The sequence below is a fragment of the Pipra filicauda genome, unplaced genomic scaffold, assembly GCF_003945595.2.
Source record: "Pipra filicauda isolate LSUMZ 115617 unplaced genomic scaffold, ASM394559v2 scaffold196_size3971931_pilon, whole genome shotgun sequence".
Classification (NCBI taxonomy): Eukaryota; Metazoa; Chordata; class Aves; order Passeriformes; family Pipridae; genus Pipra; species Pipra filicauda.
In genome coordinates, this window is record NW_024104305.1 from 2,426,539 (window position 1) to 2,446,900 (window position 20,362).

Genomic DNA, 20,362 nt, shown 5'->3' on the forward strand with positions numbered 1-20,362 from the left:
AGATGTTGTGAATGCCCCATCCCTGGAAGTGTTCAAGGCCAGGGTGGGTGGGGCATTGACTAACCTGGTCTAGTGGAAGATGGCCATGGCCATGGCCATTTACAATACATTCTATGATTATAAAAGCTTTAATGCTTTTTCCCTAAGATACCTGCTCAGTAAAGTCAGGTACATGCCATTCCCTCCAAATGTATAGGGCTTAAAAGAGGGAGTAGAAAGACCATCTGAATCCACATCTGTGAGTAGTAATCTCGGGAAAGAAGTAACAAACTAAGCTACTGTTATGGGAAGAAGAAATGTTAGTGGAATTTCTCCAACTATTCTTAGCTCAAGTAACAGCTCTGACCATGCTTTGTTTATGAGGAGAAAAGGCACTTGAAGTCAAAAAGTACAGAGGTCTTAAAGTTTTTTTCTAGAATGTCTACAAGGTTGGTAGGTTTCTTTTGTTTGGTTTTTGGTTTTTATTTTTATTATATTTTTAAAATAAGAGATTACCTATGATGTTCATGATGATATTTAATGAAAACTGCATTTGACCCTTCAGAAAATGGAAGTAAGTATTAGTAGTTAGAAGAGGATATGAAAACTGTTTCATTTTCCCTTAGTTTATATTATGTTGGTAAGAACAAGCTATAACAGTCTTGTAAAATGTGTACCACTGAAACACAAACCTGATGTGGTTTGTGTTTATTTGACTAGAATACCATGTTTTCAGTTGCAAAAATTCACAATCTAAAAACCTGGAAGGAGGGGAGGTGAGTAGTTGACAGTTTGCAGCACTGATGAAGAGGTCAGAGACAAAACTAATGTGGCAGCCCAGGACTCAGTGTCGGCAGTGACAATCTTCTCAAGTCATCTAGGTAAAAGTCAGGTAAAGAGGACTGATCAGAGATTGATCTCTACTGCCAAGATAGTAGTGTTCTCTTTCATTTCAGAGTCCCAGTCCATACTGCATTTGTGCTTCCTCATTCCTTCTGGTGTGAACCAAATACTTCTTTTTGACATGAAGGTGCAGTATCTTGTCTTGATAGGATAGCTTGCTGCAAGGTCTGTCCCAGACAGTGCACAACATGATTTCTTTTGGCCAGAAAGATTTCCTACTTGTCATGTAACATCATAATTTACTCCAGTGTCCTCCCAAGCATACAGTGTTTCCTTGAAAGTGTGATAGTAAATACAGTGCTGTCTGGATATTATTTTAGATACTTTTCAAAAAAAAAAAAAGCATCCTCTTTTGGGGCTGTAATGACATTATGCAAAATCTTGAGGAGACTAGGCCAAAGTTTTTACATCCATTGCCTCCACAGATTACTAGTTCTGATGAGTGGGAACATTGTAGACACTGTGTTTGTAGCCTAGGTTTCTCTCTCCATAAGGCAGCTGGGATATAGCCTTCAAGCTACCTGTAGCAAGTGGTAAGAAAATCAAGGAGGTGAAAATGAACTGCTGACTATCATTATGTGAATGATATCAATGGGAACTTGTCACATCAGGAAGTGCTGGGAAAAAGGAGGATTTCAGGCTAAGTAAATGACTACCGGTAAACCACTTCAGGATCCTGGAGGTTTTCTCGGTGTGGGCTTTGTCAGGATGACAAATTCTTATTGTTGAATATACTACAAAATAAAATCTTGATCCAAATAATTTGAAACTGGAGAAACAATTCTGCTTCCCAGTGCTGATATACAGTTTACTGAAACATCTACTGTGCCAGGTTTGAGTAAGGTCAGAATTATCATAAGTACATCACTAAAATGTCACATTTTCAAAACAATATGTGTATGATCACTGAGTAGTTTTGTTTTAATATGTACCATATTTCAATGTATATAGAAAAATATTGTGTACCAGGATGGCAACAGCTGAAGGAAGACTTGGGCAAATTGACCAGATGTAAATTGTCAGTTTTCATACATAAATTCTGGTATAATGCAGCTGATTAAACATAGAAAACTCATTATCAGAGGAAGAACAGCTATATGTAAAACCCATGGACTTCCAAAGCTAGCAAAATATGAGCCAGGATTCAAATCCTGAATATAACAAGAAAAAAAACAGGCTGAGAGCTGTAAATGCAGATTTAAAATTACCCATAACTAGAATCTTCTACTCAAACATTTTGATTTAGCTACAATTTGACAAACTTCCATTTTTCCATGAATCACCATGGGCCCTTCTGTTAACTCATGTGGCCTGTTGAAGTCTGAGTGGAATGCATCACTGAAGAAACACAATCCCTCTTCCTGTGATTTTTGAGTGATTCTTTCAAGACTAGTAATAAGCTTCAGTATTTACTGTTACTATTCTCCTTACCCTATTTTACTACTGATGTTTGTTTCTTGTAATTACTTTTATCTCATGAGAGTGCAGAAAGGAAGGGTAGCATCATACAGCATATGAGCACAATTTTTTAAGTGGGGTAACAATGGCTGTTGTTACAGAAAACCATGTCCGGGCTCATGCTGTGTAAAATGTATTTGGACTCTTTATTCTTGGACCAGGTACTGTCAGTGCAACCTGAAGGAGAAAAGAAACAATTAATTAAAGAATTATTATTTATATTATTCAGTTTTGTTGTATATTAGTAATTATATAATAAATAGAATGACATTTTATATATGATTATAGATAAAATTATAGTATAGTAATTACACAATTAAATTATATTAACAAAACAATGATGCATCTAAAGAGTTATAAATTAAGCCCAAATTTATCTGCATAATTTAAACACAAAATTCATGTTAGCAGGTAATAACTTATGCTGTATCATATTTCTAAATCTAAGTTAAAGATGGCATAGATGGCATGTAACTGCTACAGAAGAAAAAAATCCAGTTAAATAGATGCAAATATTACAAGCTGATAAATGCTTAGTTTAAAAAGAAAAAAAATCTTAAAATTACAGAACTGGTACTAACACACCAAATAGGAGTCCTGTGTGATTAGGAGGAAAGAGAGATTGGAAACACCCAATATAAATAAAAGTAATTTAAATTTAAACTTTACATCCTTTGAGGAAGCTGTTTGGGGATTTAAATGTTGCTTGAAGACTGGAGCATATGCCTTTTCATGATAATCAGAAAATGTACTCAGCTAATTAAGTTTGACCTCATGCTATGTTGAAAAAAGTAGAAAACAAAATTTTTATAAGCTCTAGAGTAAGTTATTTAAAAACATGCTTGACCTCTCCAGTGCCCCTTAAAAGATATAATATTGAATTCAAGGACTTCAGAACTGAATCTATAGAGAGAAATTTTAGAGAGTATTTAAGAGGCTCTCCTGTCAATCAAGAGAATTATTAGTATTTTTTAATGGCCTGTTTCCTAGTAAACTTACTCTAGAAAGTAAAGAAAGCTTTCTTTCTGTATTCATAATCAGAAAAAATATATGGCACACTGTGCTCTTCCTAATGTTTGATGTATACAACATTATGGAAATTTGGCATATCATCATCCATGTTATTCGATATTGCAAAGTTTAGGAAAAAAGAAGTGCAACAACTGCTGTATCTAATAGAGCCAGTTTTTATGCCTGGTTGCAGTAGCCATCCTTCTGCTGTGGCCATTATAGAAATGAAAAACTAACAGAACAGTTTTGGTTTTTTCCTCCACACTCTGAAAACTAAGTCTTTTGTGGCAAGCTGCAAATTTATCTTTTTCAGTGTGTGAGAAGTGATGATTTTAATTTTTATGTCTGTTGTAGTGTTGATCTATTAAAAAAATAACAAAATCACTTAGTTTCACTGAATTTTATATATGCAAATCTTCCAACATAATCTATGTTCCAACATAATCTCTCTAGAATCTTCTCACTCAGTAGCTTTGATCACTACTTGAGATTAGAAATGTACCTTCTCCTTGGAAAAAAAATTCCTTAAAATTAATTATGTTATGGTTTAAGGCTAACAAACCCAGTTTCAGATATGTTGTTCAAATAAATTTCTTTATTATGTTTTTCTATGTAGGAGATTCCCATATCTTTAAAAATCTTTAAGCCGTCTCATTGAGGGTGTGAAATAATAGCTTTCTTCTCCTACTGGCATAATTTTCTTCACAAAACAGAATTTCAGACTTTTGTATATTCTTGCTTTTTACAATATTTGTCTGCAAATAGCATTTTGTGCTGGAACAGGCTCCTCAGGGGAGTGGTCAGAACACAAGCCTGAGTTCAAGAAGCGTTTTGACAATGCTCTCAAGCAAATGATGTGATTGTTGAGGTATCCTGCACAGGGCCAAGAGTTGGACTCGATGATCCTGATGCGTCCCTTCCAATTCAGTATATTCTATGATTCTATGAAAACTTTATTATCCTTTCCCTCATCTGCACAATACAATTAATTACATCTATGTACGATATCAATTACACATTTGTAGATGACTTATTTATACATCCTGGGATATTTTTAGAACAATAGGCCTGATACTTCACTGAATTAATCTTTTTATCATCTTGCTGTCAATAGTTAAAATTGTGATGCTAAGTATCTGTAGCGGTCTTCATGCAATAGGGGGCAATCTTAACAACGCAATCAGTATGCTCTTCCACTTCAGAAATTTAGACAATGAGTATGCTTACAGAGCTGTAAAATACTCAGCTCTGCTCAGTTTCACTTTGCTTTGACCCTAGAATGCAGATTTTCTGCCAAAGCTCCCAGACTACAAATTTAAATTCTAGTTAAAAGATAGTAATGCAATTATCATGAATATTTTAAAGAGTAAGTCTCAATTTCTGGTGCACAGAAGAGTACTTCTTGGTCTAGGTGTATTGATTTTTCTCAGTTTTCAAGTATATTAATGTCTAGCAGGTAATGCTCCTTTGACACTTCAAAAGGAAGCTTGAAAGAACTGACAGTAGTATGTGGCCAGTAAATACAGCTCAGCTCTTTTCTGGATTACGTGAACTTGTAAATAACGGTTCTGCTTTGGATACACCAAGTCTTCAGAGTTATGCTGTGAACCTCCTACAGCACAGAAACAAAACTACAGCAGTCTTATCTTAGTTAACTCCTCATAGTGATGATGATTTTTTTTCCAGTTGTCACCTATTTTTAGAGACTTGGTTTTTAGAATATATTCCGTAGGTAGTATATTAATGGTGCAGTGCAAAACTGGAATGTGGTGCAGTAGCATATGTTTACTTGCCCACTATATAAAAGGATAATTCTTTTCTAATAAAAGTAGTAATGCAGAAAATATTTTCATCTGTCTATAAATATTGCAAATTAAATTATGGTGTGTTTTAAATTATGATCAATGCGAGCAAGGCCAGTGCCTGGCAAGGTTATGGGGCAGATCATCCTCAGTGCAATCACACAACAGCTACAGGATGGACAAGGGATCAGACCCAGCCAGCATGGGTTTAGGAAGGGCGGGTCCTGTCTGACCAACCTGATCTCCTTTTATGATCAGGTGACCTGCCTGGTGGATGAGGGGAAGGCTGTGGATGTGTCTATCTGGACTTCAGCAAAGCCTTTGACACTGTTTCCCATAGCATACTCCCGGAAAAGCTGGCAGCCCAGGGCTTGGACAGGGGCACTCTGTGCTGGGTCAGGAACTGGCTGGAAGGCCGGGCCCAGAGAGTGGTGGTGAACGGTGCTGCACCCAGTTGGTGGCAGGTCACTAGTGGTGTCCCCCAGAGATCAGTGTTGGACCAGTCCTGTTTAATATCTTTATTGATGATCTGGGTGAGGGGATTGAGTGTCCCACTAGCAAATTTGCAGATGACACCAAGTTGGGGGGGATTGTTGATCTGCTGGAAGGCAGGAGGGCTCTTCAGAGGGACCTGAACAACCTGGAGAGATGGTCTGATTCCAATGGGATGAGGTTCAACAAGGCCAAGTGCCGGGTCCTGCACTTTGGCCGCAACAACCCCACACAGCGCTACAGGCTGGGCACAGAGTGGCTGGAGAGCAGCCAGGCAGAAAGGGATCTGGGAGTTTGGATTGACAGGAAGCTGAACATGAGCCAGCAGTGTGCCCAGGTGGCCAAGAAGGCCAAAGGCATCCTGGCCTGTATCAGGAACAGTGTGGCCAGCAGGACCAGGGAAGTGATTCTTCCCCTGTACTCAGCACTGGTGAGGCCACACCTGGAGTAGTGTCCAGTTCTGGTCCCCTCAGTTCAGGAAGGATATTGAGGTTCTGGAGCAGGTCCAGAGGAGAGCAACGAGGCTGGTGAAGGGACTCAAGCACAAGGAGAGGCTGAGGGAGCTGGGGAAGAGAAGGCTTGGGGGAGACCTCATCAGTCTCTACAACTACCTGAAAGGAGGTTGTAGCCAGGTGGGCATCAGTCTCTTCTTCCAGACAACCAGCAGTAGTAGGACAAGAGGGCACAATCTTAAGATCTGCCAGGGGAAGTTTAGGTTGGATATTAGGAAGAAATTTTTTAGAGAGGGTAATCAGACATTGGAATGGGTTGCCCAGGGAGGTGGTGGATTCACTGTCCCTGGAGGTTTTTAAACTGAGACTGGATGTGGCACTTAGTGCCATGGTCTAGTAACCACAGCAGTGTTGGATCAAGGGTTGGACTTGATGATCTCAGAGGTGTTTTCCAACGTGGTTGATTCTATGATTCTATATTTTATACCAAGAATAAATAGTCCCAAGTAACTGCCCATATTTTACAATGCGATGAAGAAAGAAAGGTATTTCTTGTCTCTTAAGAAAATTGTAAGATCTTTATAAAGCTTTTCTCTGCGTACATGTGTCTTAAGGACATAAAAGCTAATCCTGTGTAAACGAGGCTTTGCCTTAACTCCAGTTGTGTTGGACTTTGAAAGTATAAAAGACTTCAGAAATTATCAAACTCTGTGGACAGAGTCTTCATGTTCAGCTTAAATAAAGATCTTTGTTTCGCCTTACGGCAGGTGTCAACTTAACCTGCTTTAGAATAAGACAGGTCAGACAGAGAAACTTTTCTGTAATTCTCCATACCACCTCTCCATCCTCATCTTTTGAGTTCTGCCAATTTGCTTCCAGTCATGAGCAAGTAAGACCAACAGGAAGATGGTGGCTCACTCAAGGTCCTGGGGGGTGCTGGGAGACTTCCTGGGCAATGGGAAAGTACAAGAAACCACAGTGTCCTGGGGGAAGGCAGAGTAGTTCGCCCAAAGGTAGACCAACAAGTGCTCTCAGGGGTTCCCATGTTATTTCAGGAGCTGGAGCTATTAATAAACAGTCATGACACTCAATCCTAAGCAATGTGCAAGCTGTAGCATTTAGATCCTGAGGTCAAGAAATAGCTAGGTCACCTTTTCAGAGATGTGACCCCAACAATTAAGAGTGGAGGGAATTTATTCACCCACCATTCAAGCTTAATAAATAGTACGTATGGCACTTGCTGCTTTCCATAGTGCAGAACTAAAAATTGTTGGAGATCCTGCTCTATAAAAAGACTAAAGTAAGTAGGTCAAGTCTCCACTGATCTGAATTAAAAATCTTTGGAGTTATGTTTAAAAATACACCAAAAGAGAGAGGTCAGGTCTCTACTGTTCTTATTTAAAAAAGGAAAAGTAGGAATAGGGAGGCAAGAAGGCACTTCAGCCCCATTTCTCAGGGGTATTTAAGTATCTAGTTCTCACTAAATATCTGTGAGTGTTAGGCACCAACATGAAATATCGAAGAGGATATGGACAATATTCTTCGAATCAGTTAGCTTCCCTTATGCTCCTTTTTCCTAAAACATCCTTTACAATGTAAATGTTTTTAATTTTATCTTCATTCTGTGGAACCCAGAAGACTAATCTTTTCTCATGCTTCTAAACAAATGGAAAAAAAACCCCCAAATTATGCCCCAGCTTCTTCCTTCAGCTAGAAAACTGTAACATCAGACAGATTTTTTTTCAAGTACAGAACAATGTTTACACAAATTCAATCTTTTTATAGGAGGATGATAGTAGCTGGTGCAGATGAATATATGTAAATGAGTTATATTATTTCCTTTTATCAGTTTTTCCACTCCCTTCATAATGATGTTACTATCTTTAAAAAATATTCATTTTTTTTGAGAGAAGAGAAAAAATTAATTGCATTAATACATTTTCTCAAAACAGAATAAAAATACATTCACATTGGGCTTCTGGAAATAAGTGATGCCAAACCCCTTTCACAGCAGATTTAAGGTATAATTTTGAATAATAATATTGTAACAGATTGGGAGAGCCTAGAATTAACAGGTAAGAAAGCCATCTGTAATAACAAGATTTAGAGTTGAAATAAGCATTGTTTTGTCAGTTAAACAGAGGAAAGTTCAACTTGAGCTTCTTTATTATTACTGATGTTTCATTAACACATAGAAAATGTTCTCACAATTTTAAAAGCTGAAAAAAACAGTAGATAATGTTTTGGGTTTTTTTACTTAAATGGACTGCCTATAACAACCAAATTACCTATAACAAATTGCACTAGTTCCACCTTACTATTCTTTTGAACAGTCAAAGATAATATATGGTACAGGCTTGGCTATTTGTTGACAGTGGTTTTCTTGATTTTTCACTGTATTCTTCTGTTTCTGTGTATTTCACACTTGACTGGAACAAAGGGTGAAATTATGGATCATTAAAAAATTCTCTGGATCGTCACCATCCAATAGCAACTTGCTGGAGTTGAACAGAGGAAATTAAATGATCTATAAGGTAGTTTTTATTTATTTGCTCCATAAAACATAAAATCCATGTTTGGATGGAATGCTCAATACCAACTGCATAGCAGAATGAGCAATGACTGTAAGAGTTCTTAGTACAAATGAAACTGAAATCAAGGGGTTATGAAACTTCCATCCATGCAAATAAGTGATATCAATATGTGTAATGTTTAATCATACATGACATTAAATTGTGCAAGATAAAATTTGGAAGATATTAAAAGATCTTTCCTATATCTAGTACTGCTCCGACAAGTGAATAGTTTCACTGCATACACAAAATCTTCCATTGCATTTCCTGGCCAATAGAAGAGCAAAAAAGGGAACATTACTGAAACAAACTTGATCCTGATTGCAGCTGCTGTAGGGTATTGAGAAGGGCATTTAGGAAGATCTTCTGAATTCTCAGCAACGTCCTGAGTCTGTTAATTCCTTCCTCTCTCTCAATCTCACATTCACTATTCATACCCAAAATTCCCTGTCTGATATGACTGAATTTTTAATTAACCTTTTGCCAGTTTTCCATATCTATCTGTCTTTAGAAAGACTTCTTGAAAGTTCTTCTAGTTAGAATGTATTGATTAATTTAACTTGATTCCCAACTGTGTTTATGCAGGAGAAACAAATGTCTGTCCCTAAATTCTATGAATACATTTCTATATAGTGTTGAGTTATAGTACACATTTAATGATAAAATAAATGTTGTGTTTAGTTTATTCACTATAACAAAGCAGTTATGGTAGTTATAATTCTTAAAAAGGCATCAGTTTGTTGTACTGTGTTTATTCTCTGTGCCTGACAGAGAAACTAATGACAATAAAGTAAAGCCCACATAAAAGCCCTGAGGCACAGTCTTTGTCATCTGGAAATTCTTATTATTTCTCTAATGTTTTGCAATGAGTGATGAAATGGTTTGAAATAACACAAAAGAGGGCATCTGAATTATCTAAAACTACCTAATGTATTCAGGGCTTACTATTTAAAATTACCTCTTGAATCATTGGAGGCACTAAATGTGGTGCAAATGCATTTCACGTGTCTATATTTCTCATGAAGGAAATGTTAGAAGTAAAGCAGAGATAGTTTTGTAACTCTTTGGGAATCTGAAGGAACAAGGAGAACAAAATTTCTTGCATTATTTATCACGTACGGAGTTGTGGAGTAAATCTTACTCTACAAGAGGGAATTGCATACTCTACTTTTAAATAGCAGTAAGAAAGTGGTTTTGGAATGAAATGAAATGAAGCTGCTCCTCGGGAGATTCTTTTTTAATGGAAAGAGTATGTTTTTTTGAATCTGTTTCCTTTTTGTTCTAATATGAACATAATTATGTCATTGAGATTTTACTTTCTGTTCCACTGAGTGAAATTCTCTGTCTCTTTAATTGCTGAGTAGAATTACTACAATGTGGTGCAAAGAAACAGACATTAAATTTTCAGACTGCTGTTTTGCTGGGAAGATCATAAAAGAAAGGTATTTTCAGAACCACGCTTTTTAAAATCTGATTTTTCACTGTACATTTCAAGTACATGTTATCAGTTCTTCTTTAGTTGAATATACTCTGCCCTCAAGCAAAAGCAATTGAACTAGTAAACCTCTCAATTACCCCACCAGTTGCATCCCAGTTTCTTCTACAGATTTGCCAAAGTTTCTACAGCATAGGTCAGAATTGATATGGGACTCTTGTGTCATGTTGCTTCTCAGCTGGGAGTGTTTTTTTTTTTCAAAACTGTAGAATTGATCCAGACTGCTATTCTGCTGAATCCTAAAATCAAAGAGGAATGCAGATGGTATGTGTACAGGTGGTATGTGCACACATAACAAAAGCAAAACAATAGTAAAACGGCAGGCTAAACTTCTGAGGCTGCTTTCTTGTACATAGCCCAGGTGATGTTTCTTCAAATACAGTGTTTAATTTTAGATAATAACAATAAAGATGAATCGATTTTGTCTGTTTATTTTGCTAACTCTCTCTTTGAATATTGTCACCAATGTATAATTAATATGTCAAAACAAAATGGCCTGCAACGATAAAGAAATTAAGAATTGCTTGCTTTATCTTGTCAAAACACCCCTTCACCCTGAAGATTAGAAGAAAAAAAAAGGAAAGCCTTCTGATTTTGATCTTGACATTCTGCTTCCTGTACCTTCCAACATCCTGGAATATACACTATATATGAATTAAGAAACTATTCAGGGTTACTCATATCTTCATGTTTTGTTTAAATTATTTTTTTTGTCCAGTTTCATCTAGTATTTTTGCTGGATAGTTTTTGTGCATTTATTCTTATTTAATTATTTTTAATCAGAATTTTTAGACAACTAATATTGGTCTCCTAACTCACAAGCATTCATTTCTGTTGATGGGAGAATCCGTCGAAGCCTCAGTTCTAACTTCAGTGACAGTTGTAAATGGTGTCATAACACAGAACGAAAGCAAGGAAGTTGAAGGATAGAAGTTTAAGGTGTGATATGATATTATAAAAACTGCAATAGTGCATTTCATTTGTGTCACAGCACGGAGTTTCTTTCCCTTTTTCTGCGTTATCACCTCTAAAAAAATGAGTTTTGGTACTGAGCACCACAGCTTAGGAAATAGTGTAGTTCACTGAGGGGGTTTGTAATTTTTCTTTATTCTGTTATTTTTTATTCTAGTTATTTACTTTTGCTGGTCTATAGAACTTGTGCATGTACAAGTAACAGAGGCAAAGCAAAAGTACTTATTTGTATTGTGACAAACTCTGGGTCCAAGGAACCCTTCCTGACCTCAAAAACAGATTGGGTCTTTTTGGATGGAAAAGCAATCGGTTGAGAAAACTGTGTTGTAATATTTACCCTGAGAACTTACTTTCTGAAGAACCATGGGACTGCAAAATCCTTTGTGTACTCAGGTGTCATGCATTTCCTTGCTTAACAACATGATTTCCTGGATTTAAAATTAACTGCTGACAAATACGTGACGAAATTTGCTTTTGCAAGGCATTAGATACACAGCAGTCAACAATTTATTTACTAATGTAGTTGATAAATGCAAATTTATTTTATGGTAAGAACTCTCTAGTTAAAAAATTACATGACACTACTTGTTTTGTAACCAAGAAAAGCAATTGTTTTGAAATTTATATAGCACAGTGATTTTGAATTCTTCTGAATTTTTTTCAAACATTTCAGAAAACATGGATTATTATGAAATAAGGTGAGGTTGTATTTAAAATGAGATGCTATCTTCCAGCTAGCATGACACAATGGTATTCTGTGCACAGAAGGGAATTTTAAGGAAGTGATGAGAAATTTTATCTCTTTTTTTTTTTCTCCTACCTGCTGTTCCAGTTTGTTTACCATTGCAGGCCCCTTTAGATGACCTGTATTCAGTAGGAATTCATATTAAACTTAATGTTTAAGTAAATGACTTAGAAGATGCCCTTTTTATAAGTCATTAATGCAGCTGTAAACACAAATATGCGGATCCATGAAAATATGGACAAGTACCTGAATTCTCACTAGGAAGAAATAGCAAAGTGTGGTCATATGAAGTATCATGTAGATATTGGTTTTGTGTTTTTATAAGATAATACTTCCATGTACTTGTCCTTGACAACTGTATAAGGTCTGTAAAATGTTGACAGTTATGCCATATTTTATTAACGTGGAATAATCTTAATTTGTCAGTTAGCAGTGCTGTTTAGGAAAACTTTCCAAGTGACAAATATTTAAAAGGCTTTATAATTTAGTTGTTTATTTTAAATGCTAAGTTTATTTCTCCCACTTCTCAGGCTATTGTGTTCAATGTTTGTAAGGTCTAGACAACCCTCAGAGAATTCTAAGACTGCACATTCTTCATGAAAATGCATGTGGTTAAATTTATTACTGCTTAATTAAATTATGATTTGTTAATAGAAGGAAATTATTAATGCCTCCTCTGGGGACTGAAAAACCACTCTAGCCAATAGTTCTGAATTTATTCACTATAAGTGATATCAGAAAAAAAATCAGCACTTCTAAATGGGTTTTTATTACTTGGGCAAAAATTTCCTTCCAGCATTGAAAAGCTGTAATTATACTTTTATACTTCTTTTATATTACTTCTATATTTCACATACATATGTGAGTTATATATCAGCTGATATATATAGAAGCTGTGATTACATATAAGCTGACTTTGTAAATCTCCCACCACTTGGATGCCTTATCCTGCAGCCTCACCAGAACCATGCCAAAAAAGGGGCATTTTGTTTTTAATAACATTATACTGGAACATTTTTCCTTTTACTCCTACTTAAATTTAAAGTCAGGAAGATGAAACCTCAGATGCATACAGCCCAAGGACATTCTGGTAGCACTCATAAGACTCGCAATGTTGTGTTTGTTGGTGAAATGTTGCCTTCCTTGAGGAGGGGGACTTACCTTGGAAATAAAGCAGTTTTAGTGGCATCATGTTTTTGAAAGTTCCGTTTCCACTGTGGAAATCTTTTTTAGTTGTATGGGACAGTTGGCCACCATGGAATGATTATGTAAGGTCTCTTGATGTCCTCCCCTATGGTGCTGCTGACTGACCTGTACATATCTGTTGTCTGTGTGTCCACCCTCCGGTGCACCACAAGCAGTAAATTGCCTTGTCAAGGAACAGACAAAAACATACACCAGCTCTCAATTTACAAAAGCTTTGTGGGATTGAAATTTGGAGGGAGGGAAAGCATATTAATGATCAGTGTTCACTTCCTGTAACTTTTAAATTTGCCTGCTTGAGGACTGCCTCCATCCTTCAGCTTATGTGTGCAACACAGTGTTTATTAATATTTTTCCTAGTTCATCACAGAAATGGACAATCTAATTTCACTGGAAGATGTTCTGAGACTTCCGTGCAATACTAAGAAATGGATATATATGTTATCACCGGGGTCCAACAATTTCCCCAAGACAGACTTCTGACATGGACTGTGTACCCCTTACCTGCATTGCAGTTTTCTGTTGCATATTCTACTCTTGCTTGACGTTTGGGATTCCCAGGGATCTGCACCATTGATCACAGAAGGCACTTTTGCCCTAAATGTTATGAGTGTTCCTGAATTTAAGTAAATAATAATAAAGGAGAATAAATTGAAAGTTAATTTAATTAAATACAACAGCAGACTATACAGACCGTCATATTTCTCTGTCACTATTTTATTAAAGCTGAAGCATTTTGAGAGATAGATGAAGGTCAATTAAAATGTATTCCAAAACAGGAGTAAAAAGAAACAAAAATAGATTAAATAAATGTGCAAGTAAGAGTCTAGGTGTTCCTCTTGGGTTTCTTTTTTCTTTCCTTTTTTTTTTTTTTATGTTCTCTAGAGCTATGCTGATTGCTTAATTTTAATATCAAGTGGAACTTCAAGGAACTGGAAATGAAAGGTGGTGGGAAATAATGAATAAAAATCTTAACTTTTAAATGTTTCTACGATTTTATTCATTGGGAATAAAGCTGGTAACCAAAGCTAGTTGAAAGATTTTCAACTCAGTAAAAATGTCATGGAGCTCTATAATGAATCTGTAGATGTAGAGGGTATTAAGATTGCAGTGGCCTATTAATTACTTTTAGAACAGTATTTCTTTGGGTGAATTCCTCTGAGACTCATGTGTTTTAATTGTGATGAAGTCTTTACCTTGAAATAGTCCAGGTAAAATGTTAGTGATATGGCAGCATTTATGTGTAATACAGCAGTGACTGCTTTCAGCTGTATTGGTGGGTTAGAAATTGAATGACTTCAAGAGTAATAGGTGCTATTGTGTCTTAACAAGCATTATTTGAATTATTATTTTATCAAAGACATTTTAAAATTAAAATAATGGTAATAAAAGTGTAAGGTGAATTTATTTCTTAACAACTGCACATCTTTCTGAAAGGAAGAGTTGTGTCAATAGCCACTGTGTGTTAGTCATTTGCTCATCTCAACAGTGTTCTCAGTGGTGCCTTGAACAGTCATTGCTTTTTAGCAGCAAATGGGGCAGTGTCTTCAGCAAGCTAATGTATCTAAATCACTCAAAAGACCTATTATCTCTGTAACAGCATGTATGGATAAGCACACTGCTAATAACTGTGCCTATCCTGTTGTGTGTGTTATCCCACTTTTCACAATGTGTCAGAGAGGAAGGAAACAAATTAATGGTTTTCACTTGAAGCTGAAATGATTAAGGATAATTGAATAGCACCTCTTTCTGTTAATATAGTTTTCTTCCTCCACGTCTTTGAATGGGCAGATATGAATGCAGCATAGATAAAACAAGAAGATCTGGTTTAAAACAGGTCAACTTTAAAATTGTATCATAATTTTGGTTTTGGTGTAGGTGACGAGCACTTTAGCTGATCATGTTTGTGGAAGTCACTTTGAAGGCTCTGGTACCACATCTGTATTCCTTTTAGTATCCAATCTAAGATGGTTAAAGTTAGCTTGGGATTGTATGTAATATAGACTTGCATCTTTGGAACATACCACAGTTGTTAACTTTGGCTTTTGTTATTCTGTTTTCAGCATCTAGTGGAGTAGTTATCTGAAAGACAGACATATAACATAGCAATTATATTTTTCTCTAAGATACAATCAAGAATTCAAAATATTCAAATCAAATACTTTTTTACTCTATATAAAGCAATGTCCTATTAAGTGATAATCCTTTAAAGTTTATCTGCAGTAACTTTTTTTTTTTAAACTTAAGGCACAAGACTGTACTAATATTTTTCAGTGCTGACATTTATCCTGCTGGGTATCAAAAATATTTACAGGGCTACAAGTGATGAATTGAGAAAATACAGAGATTAAAAAAAATTACTTCTGCATATTACAGATAGGAAAGTATCTTTGAAAACATAACGAGAAGTGTACATTTTTTACCCTGTGGAGCTTTTTATAGATTCCGGCACTATAAATGAGCAAGGTCATGCAGTCACAAATAGAAGTTTAAATAAAGTTTCAGATTCAGGCATGAGAATTTGGATACAACAGATATATTTTGCAAGGTAAAAATTTTGTATATAACAACATTCAATAGTTTCTTGACTATTATAAAATTTGTTAACTAGTAGGCTAAGACATCAGCAATAACTTAAAATATCACAGTGTTATCACCATTACCCTATTAAAAAATACTGCAACTAATACAGCTCTTTTTCAACTGACCACTGTACAAACTTGTCTTTGATTTTACATAGTAATGTAACCTGTATCACCTTTCTTCCTCATATCTGTCATACAGATTCCTAATCAAAACCGAAGTAATTTTCAGAGCTTCACCTTCCTCCCAGTAGGTGAAACTTTTGCAGTGCCTGCAAAAGATAACTGAGATAATTATCTGCTAGCAATGTGTTATCAGACTGCAGTTAAACATACCTAAGTATCAGTACTATTACCCGATTAAAAATTCAATAATGCAAAGATCCCTTTAATATTGTTGTGATTAGCTCTTGATTATCCCTTAGTAACTAAAGACTTAAGGCAGATGATATCTTTATTTATTTAGATATATACACTCACAATTTATAATTTCAGAACTCTGCTACTATAGTTACCATTTAATGAGACTGAAAGCAATCTGTCAAAGACAAATTTACTGCAGTCATGGCTGTAGTAATTCTGCATTTAAAAAATAACATTGAATTTGGGAGTTATGCCATCTTAGAAGAAAGATACCTAGTCTTTAGTGCTTTAAGTGTTTAAAAAATTGAATGATTCTTCAGGGACCGAGTGTGAAAATTATTCTTATGACCCAAACAAAGGAAAAGCAATACTTTGTTCTATGCCCTCTCAGTTCGAGCAAGTGATTACTGAGGCTCAGACTTCTAATTTTGCTTCAGAATTAGGGTTAAATTCAGGTCCACTTTGATCCTATTTAAGTCGTATAACTATGCCTTGGCTTCAGAACAGACTGCCTGGGCAAGATTACAACTATGTTTGAAATGAACATTTAGTAGTACTGGCCAAAAATACAAGTCTGTCTCTTAGAACTTGATAGTTTTGCATTTTCATGTGAAAAGAATTATGCTTTTGTCTCTGAATGATCTGAAGAGCACCTAGATGTGTTATAAATGGGGTGCAACGCAGCTGAGCCCTAAGATCACAAATATTTGATTCCGTACGATTTTACAGCCTTCCGGTGTATTTTGTGACCAGGAGAAAATGTTGACGTTCCAAAAAAAAAAAAAAAGAGTGACGTTCACTATTCTGCTTTGCTTCTATTTTCTTCAGAAGCTCACAATCTGTTACTGATGGCGTTTCTACAAGCAGACAGTATGGAAAGAACAGCCTAAGGAAGGACTAAAAGAGTTATCTGACTCACAAGTGGTGGGCTATTGGAAGAAACACCTGAAGTTGTTTACAATCAGAATACTGAGAAAAAACACAGCTTTCTCTAAGTTTGAATGTGCTCAAAAAAGTACAAAATTGGGTTAACCAGCTGTATCTACAAAATACAAGCAACTTCTATTAATGACTTGAATGAATGTTTAACATTTTGGCTCTGAAGCACAAAGGATGCTGGGCACTTTTGATTGCAAAGCACTGGAATACTTCAAGCAGCCTCTTTTTAAAGTAGTAACTTGTTGTTGATATATTTTAATGGAAAAAAGGTTTATGCAAAATTGATCATATGGCATGATAGTCTCTAAAGAAAAGGATATCTGACTGTAAATGCTGCTGTCAGGCTGATCAAATACTTACAAAGCCCACTGAAGTAGGGCAATAATAATGAAAAGTAGCAAAGGACAGCTTTTGCACATCAAGATTATAGAAATTTTTGGTTCATTTTTGCAGAGTGTTGTAGATTCTAGAAAAAGATGGCTACATAAATAAGAAGAAAAAGAAAATGCAAACCAACAATAAAGGAATTTTGAATATTTATATTTATTACGAAAATAGCTAAGTTGTGAAAAATGAAAGAATAGAGAGTCAGAGAAGTCAGGTAAATCCTAATAAATTTTTAGGGCTTTTTTATAACCCAGAAGTTCTCTGAGGAACATTAAATTGGTTGACTGATGGTTGGCTTTTTAATGTCATTTCACAAAATATAAAAAGGATAACTATGTTAGGGGTTTTTTTAACCAAAAGATTTAAATGCAAAGTATTAAGAAATAAAAATAATTGAAAATAATTAAAAACCAAATTATGTACTAAAAATGTGGGAAAATAGAATAGGAGAGAAAATGATATTATTTGCTCTACTAGAAGTGAAAAAGGAAAGGAAGAATATCAAAAAAACTGAAACTATGGAAAGGAATAGAAGTAACAAGCCAAGTCAAAAAGTACCTTGTTCCTTCATCTGGAAACTTCTCCAGCTTTCCAGATTAACTTTGATCTGTGATACTGAAGCAGCGCGGCCTTTGTTGTATCACTTTTTGTTCTTCTCCTGTATTACCTGATGATGTCTACTTATCATATTTCTTTTCTGCACTATTTTCTTTTTCATTGTTTTTATTTCTGATTTCTGTTTATGGTTTCTTTATATACAGAAATATGATTTTATATATATTTCTAGACATGATATCTATTATTATATGTATTTATGTAAGTATTTTCTAAATGTGTGATATTTCTATAGATATTTTTTCTATATACCGACCACATGTGTTTTTCCATATACAGTTTCTCTGTATTTTTATATATTAATATAATAATATATATGGAAACTAAATACAATTATGTATTTAAATATAATTCTATATATAGCTATGTGTTGCATACACAGATATTTCAGCTGTAATTTGAAGTCATTTACCCAGTTATGTTTTACTTTAATCTGGCTCTCTTGTCCTTGTTCTGGGACCTTTCCTGGTCCACCATTTCCAATGAGTTACTTTAAAACTGATTCTTATCTAGATTGTTGTAGCTTTTTCTTAGCCAAGTAGATATTGAGATGTTTCTGTAGATATCAAGTATGTAATGGTTGTTGATATAGGCAGATTAGAGTTCATCATATGCATTTGCAAAACTGTGATTTATATACTTATCTCTATTATTTATAACTTGCTCAAGATACAGGAAACACGTTTCATTCAAAACGTGTTAGATTAGATTAATCTCTTAATCTAATTCTGGATGGGGGAGTTGCTAACTGACACAGGTCTTTTAAAAATTCCCTTCTGTTTTTATATGGATAATTTTTTTTTTTATTACTCTACAAATTTAGTAATCCCTAGGATGTATTTGAAAACAATGAGATTCCAAGGCTAGAGTACAGTGTGAACTCAGAAGTGACAGATCAATAATTCATTTATGGAGTAATTGTAGGCACAAGCCGGTGGACCTGCTGCTGAAGGGCAGCATGAAGAAAAGCAGGCACTAATGGCTTTTGCCACCTGCTTTGCAGAGTGCATACTGTGGTTGTCAATCAGCTCTCCACATGGACTAGGCCAAATAAAGTCACACTACTAAATTTCATCTGGTGATTTTATAAGACCTGCTGTGAGATTTTGTTCTTGAGTGACAGAAATAAAAAAAGGATTTAGGGCATAAGCAGAAAGCAAACTGTATCCTTTGGCTTTTCTAGATGCTTCTTCCGTTGACCTCTTGGAGAAACTTCTAGCTAAAATTTTTATAAGTCTTAACTCCTATGAAAGAGGAAGAGGATTATGATTGTTTTCATTATAGAAACAATTAAAGTTGTTATGCACAAAAGTTGCTTGTAGTTTAACCATTTTATCCTTTAATAACAAAATCCACACCTGAAGAAATAAACTCAAATTGTTAATAATAATGGCAATATTTCATCTATTAAAAAGCCTTCACATGTTACACATTTAAAGGTGATAAAAACTGAAAAATAATAGAATATGAATCCTTGCTATAGTACAATTAATCTATTTAGTTTAAAACAGATATGTTAGAAATATAATTTTCCCTTACCAGCTGCACTGAACTGAAATTGAGATTTATTCTAAGGGTTACCCATTCTGTGAAGTTTTTTTGTCCTTGAATGTCATACGATTTTATGCCAATCTTGCCCCAATGGGTTTCTTTGATCTTTATTCCATTCATGGCAAAGCTGCATACTCAGTATATTGAATTTTTATTTGAAAAATTAAAGCTGTTGCTGACACTGGATTTTGAGCCATCTCTTTTAGCCTGTGCATTAACTACTAACAGAATTTTTGTAATTCTTATATGCTACAATGCACATATTTTACATGAATGTATTTTGGCATATAGTCTTACATCTCACAGTTAGAAGTACTCACTAGTATATTTGTTGTAGGCAGTGTGGTTCCTTTGATTTTGAGGGAATCTCACTGGAAAAGAAAAGATCTCCAGCTAGCTGTGAAGTGTTCATTACCATGCAAGCCTTATCTCTGAATGATTTTTTATTTTTATTACTCATGAAAGGCTGAAACACACAAATAAACAACGAAAACAACGATTTTTAATAATTTTTCTTTCTTCTAGAAACTATGTTGGAATCACAGGGGCAGTGTCCAGAAATTTCTACTTTTTATTAGTCTTACTTCTGTTCTATTCCTTATCATATTCTAAACCAAAATGGTATATTTTAGTAAGCATTTAGGAAAGGGGCCAATATCTGGCATGAGGCTTTTTATTTTCTTAATTTTTTTTTCTTTATCATTGAGGGAAAGTAAAATGAAGTGTCTTGTTTTTTATTTATTGTTTTCCTTTAGTAGTTTTGATTTATATATCTGTAGTCTGTATTGTGTACGAGGTGACAATTCAAGGGAATGAGCCTTGCACTTGGAATTTGGTTTG

General features: G+C 35.1%; 1 long non-coding RNA gene across 1 annotated transcript; it reads right to left on the reverse strand.

The window, feature by feature from the left end:
- Positions 1-13,587: 13,587 nt before the first annotated feature.
- On the reverse strand, positions 13,588-20,249 carry LOC120323100. The gene is made up of 4 exons (XR_005563257.1): positions 19,843-20,249; positions 15,844-15,939; positions 15,110-15,167; positions 13,588-13,701 (listed from the first exon to the last, which is right to left on the reverse strand). It is a non-coding gene; the product is annotated as an uncharacterized LOC120323100 (long non-coding RNA).
- Positions 20,250-20,362: the final 113 nt, after the last annotated feature.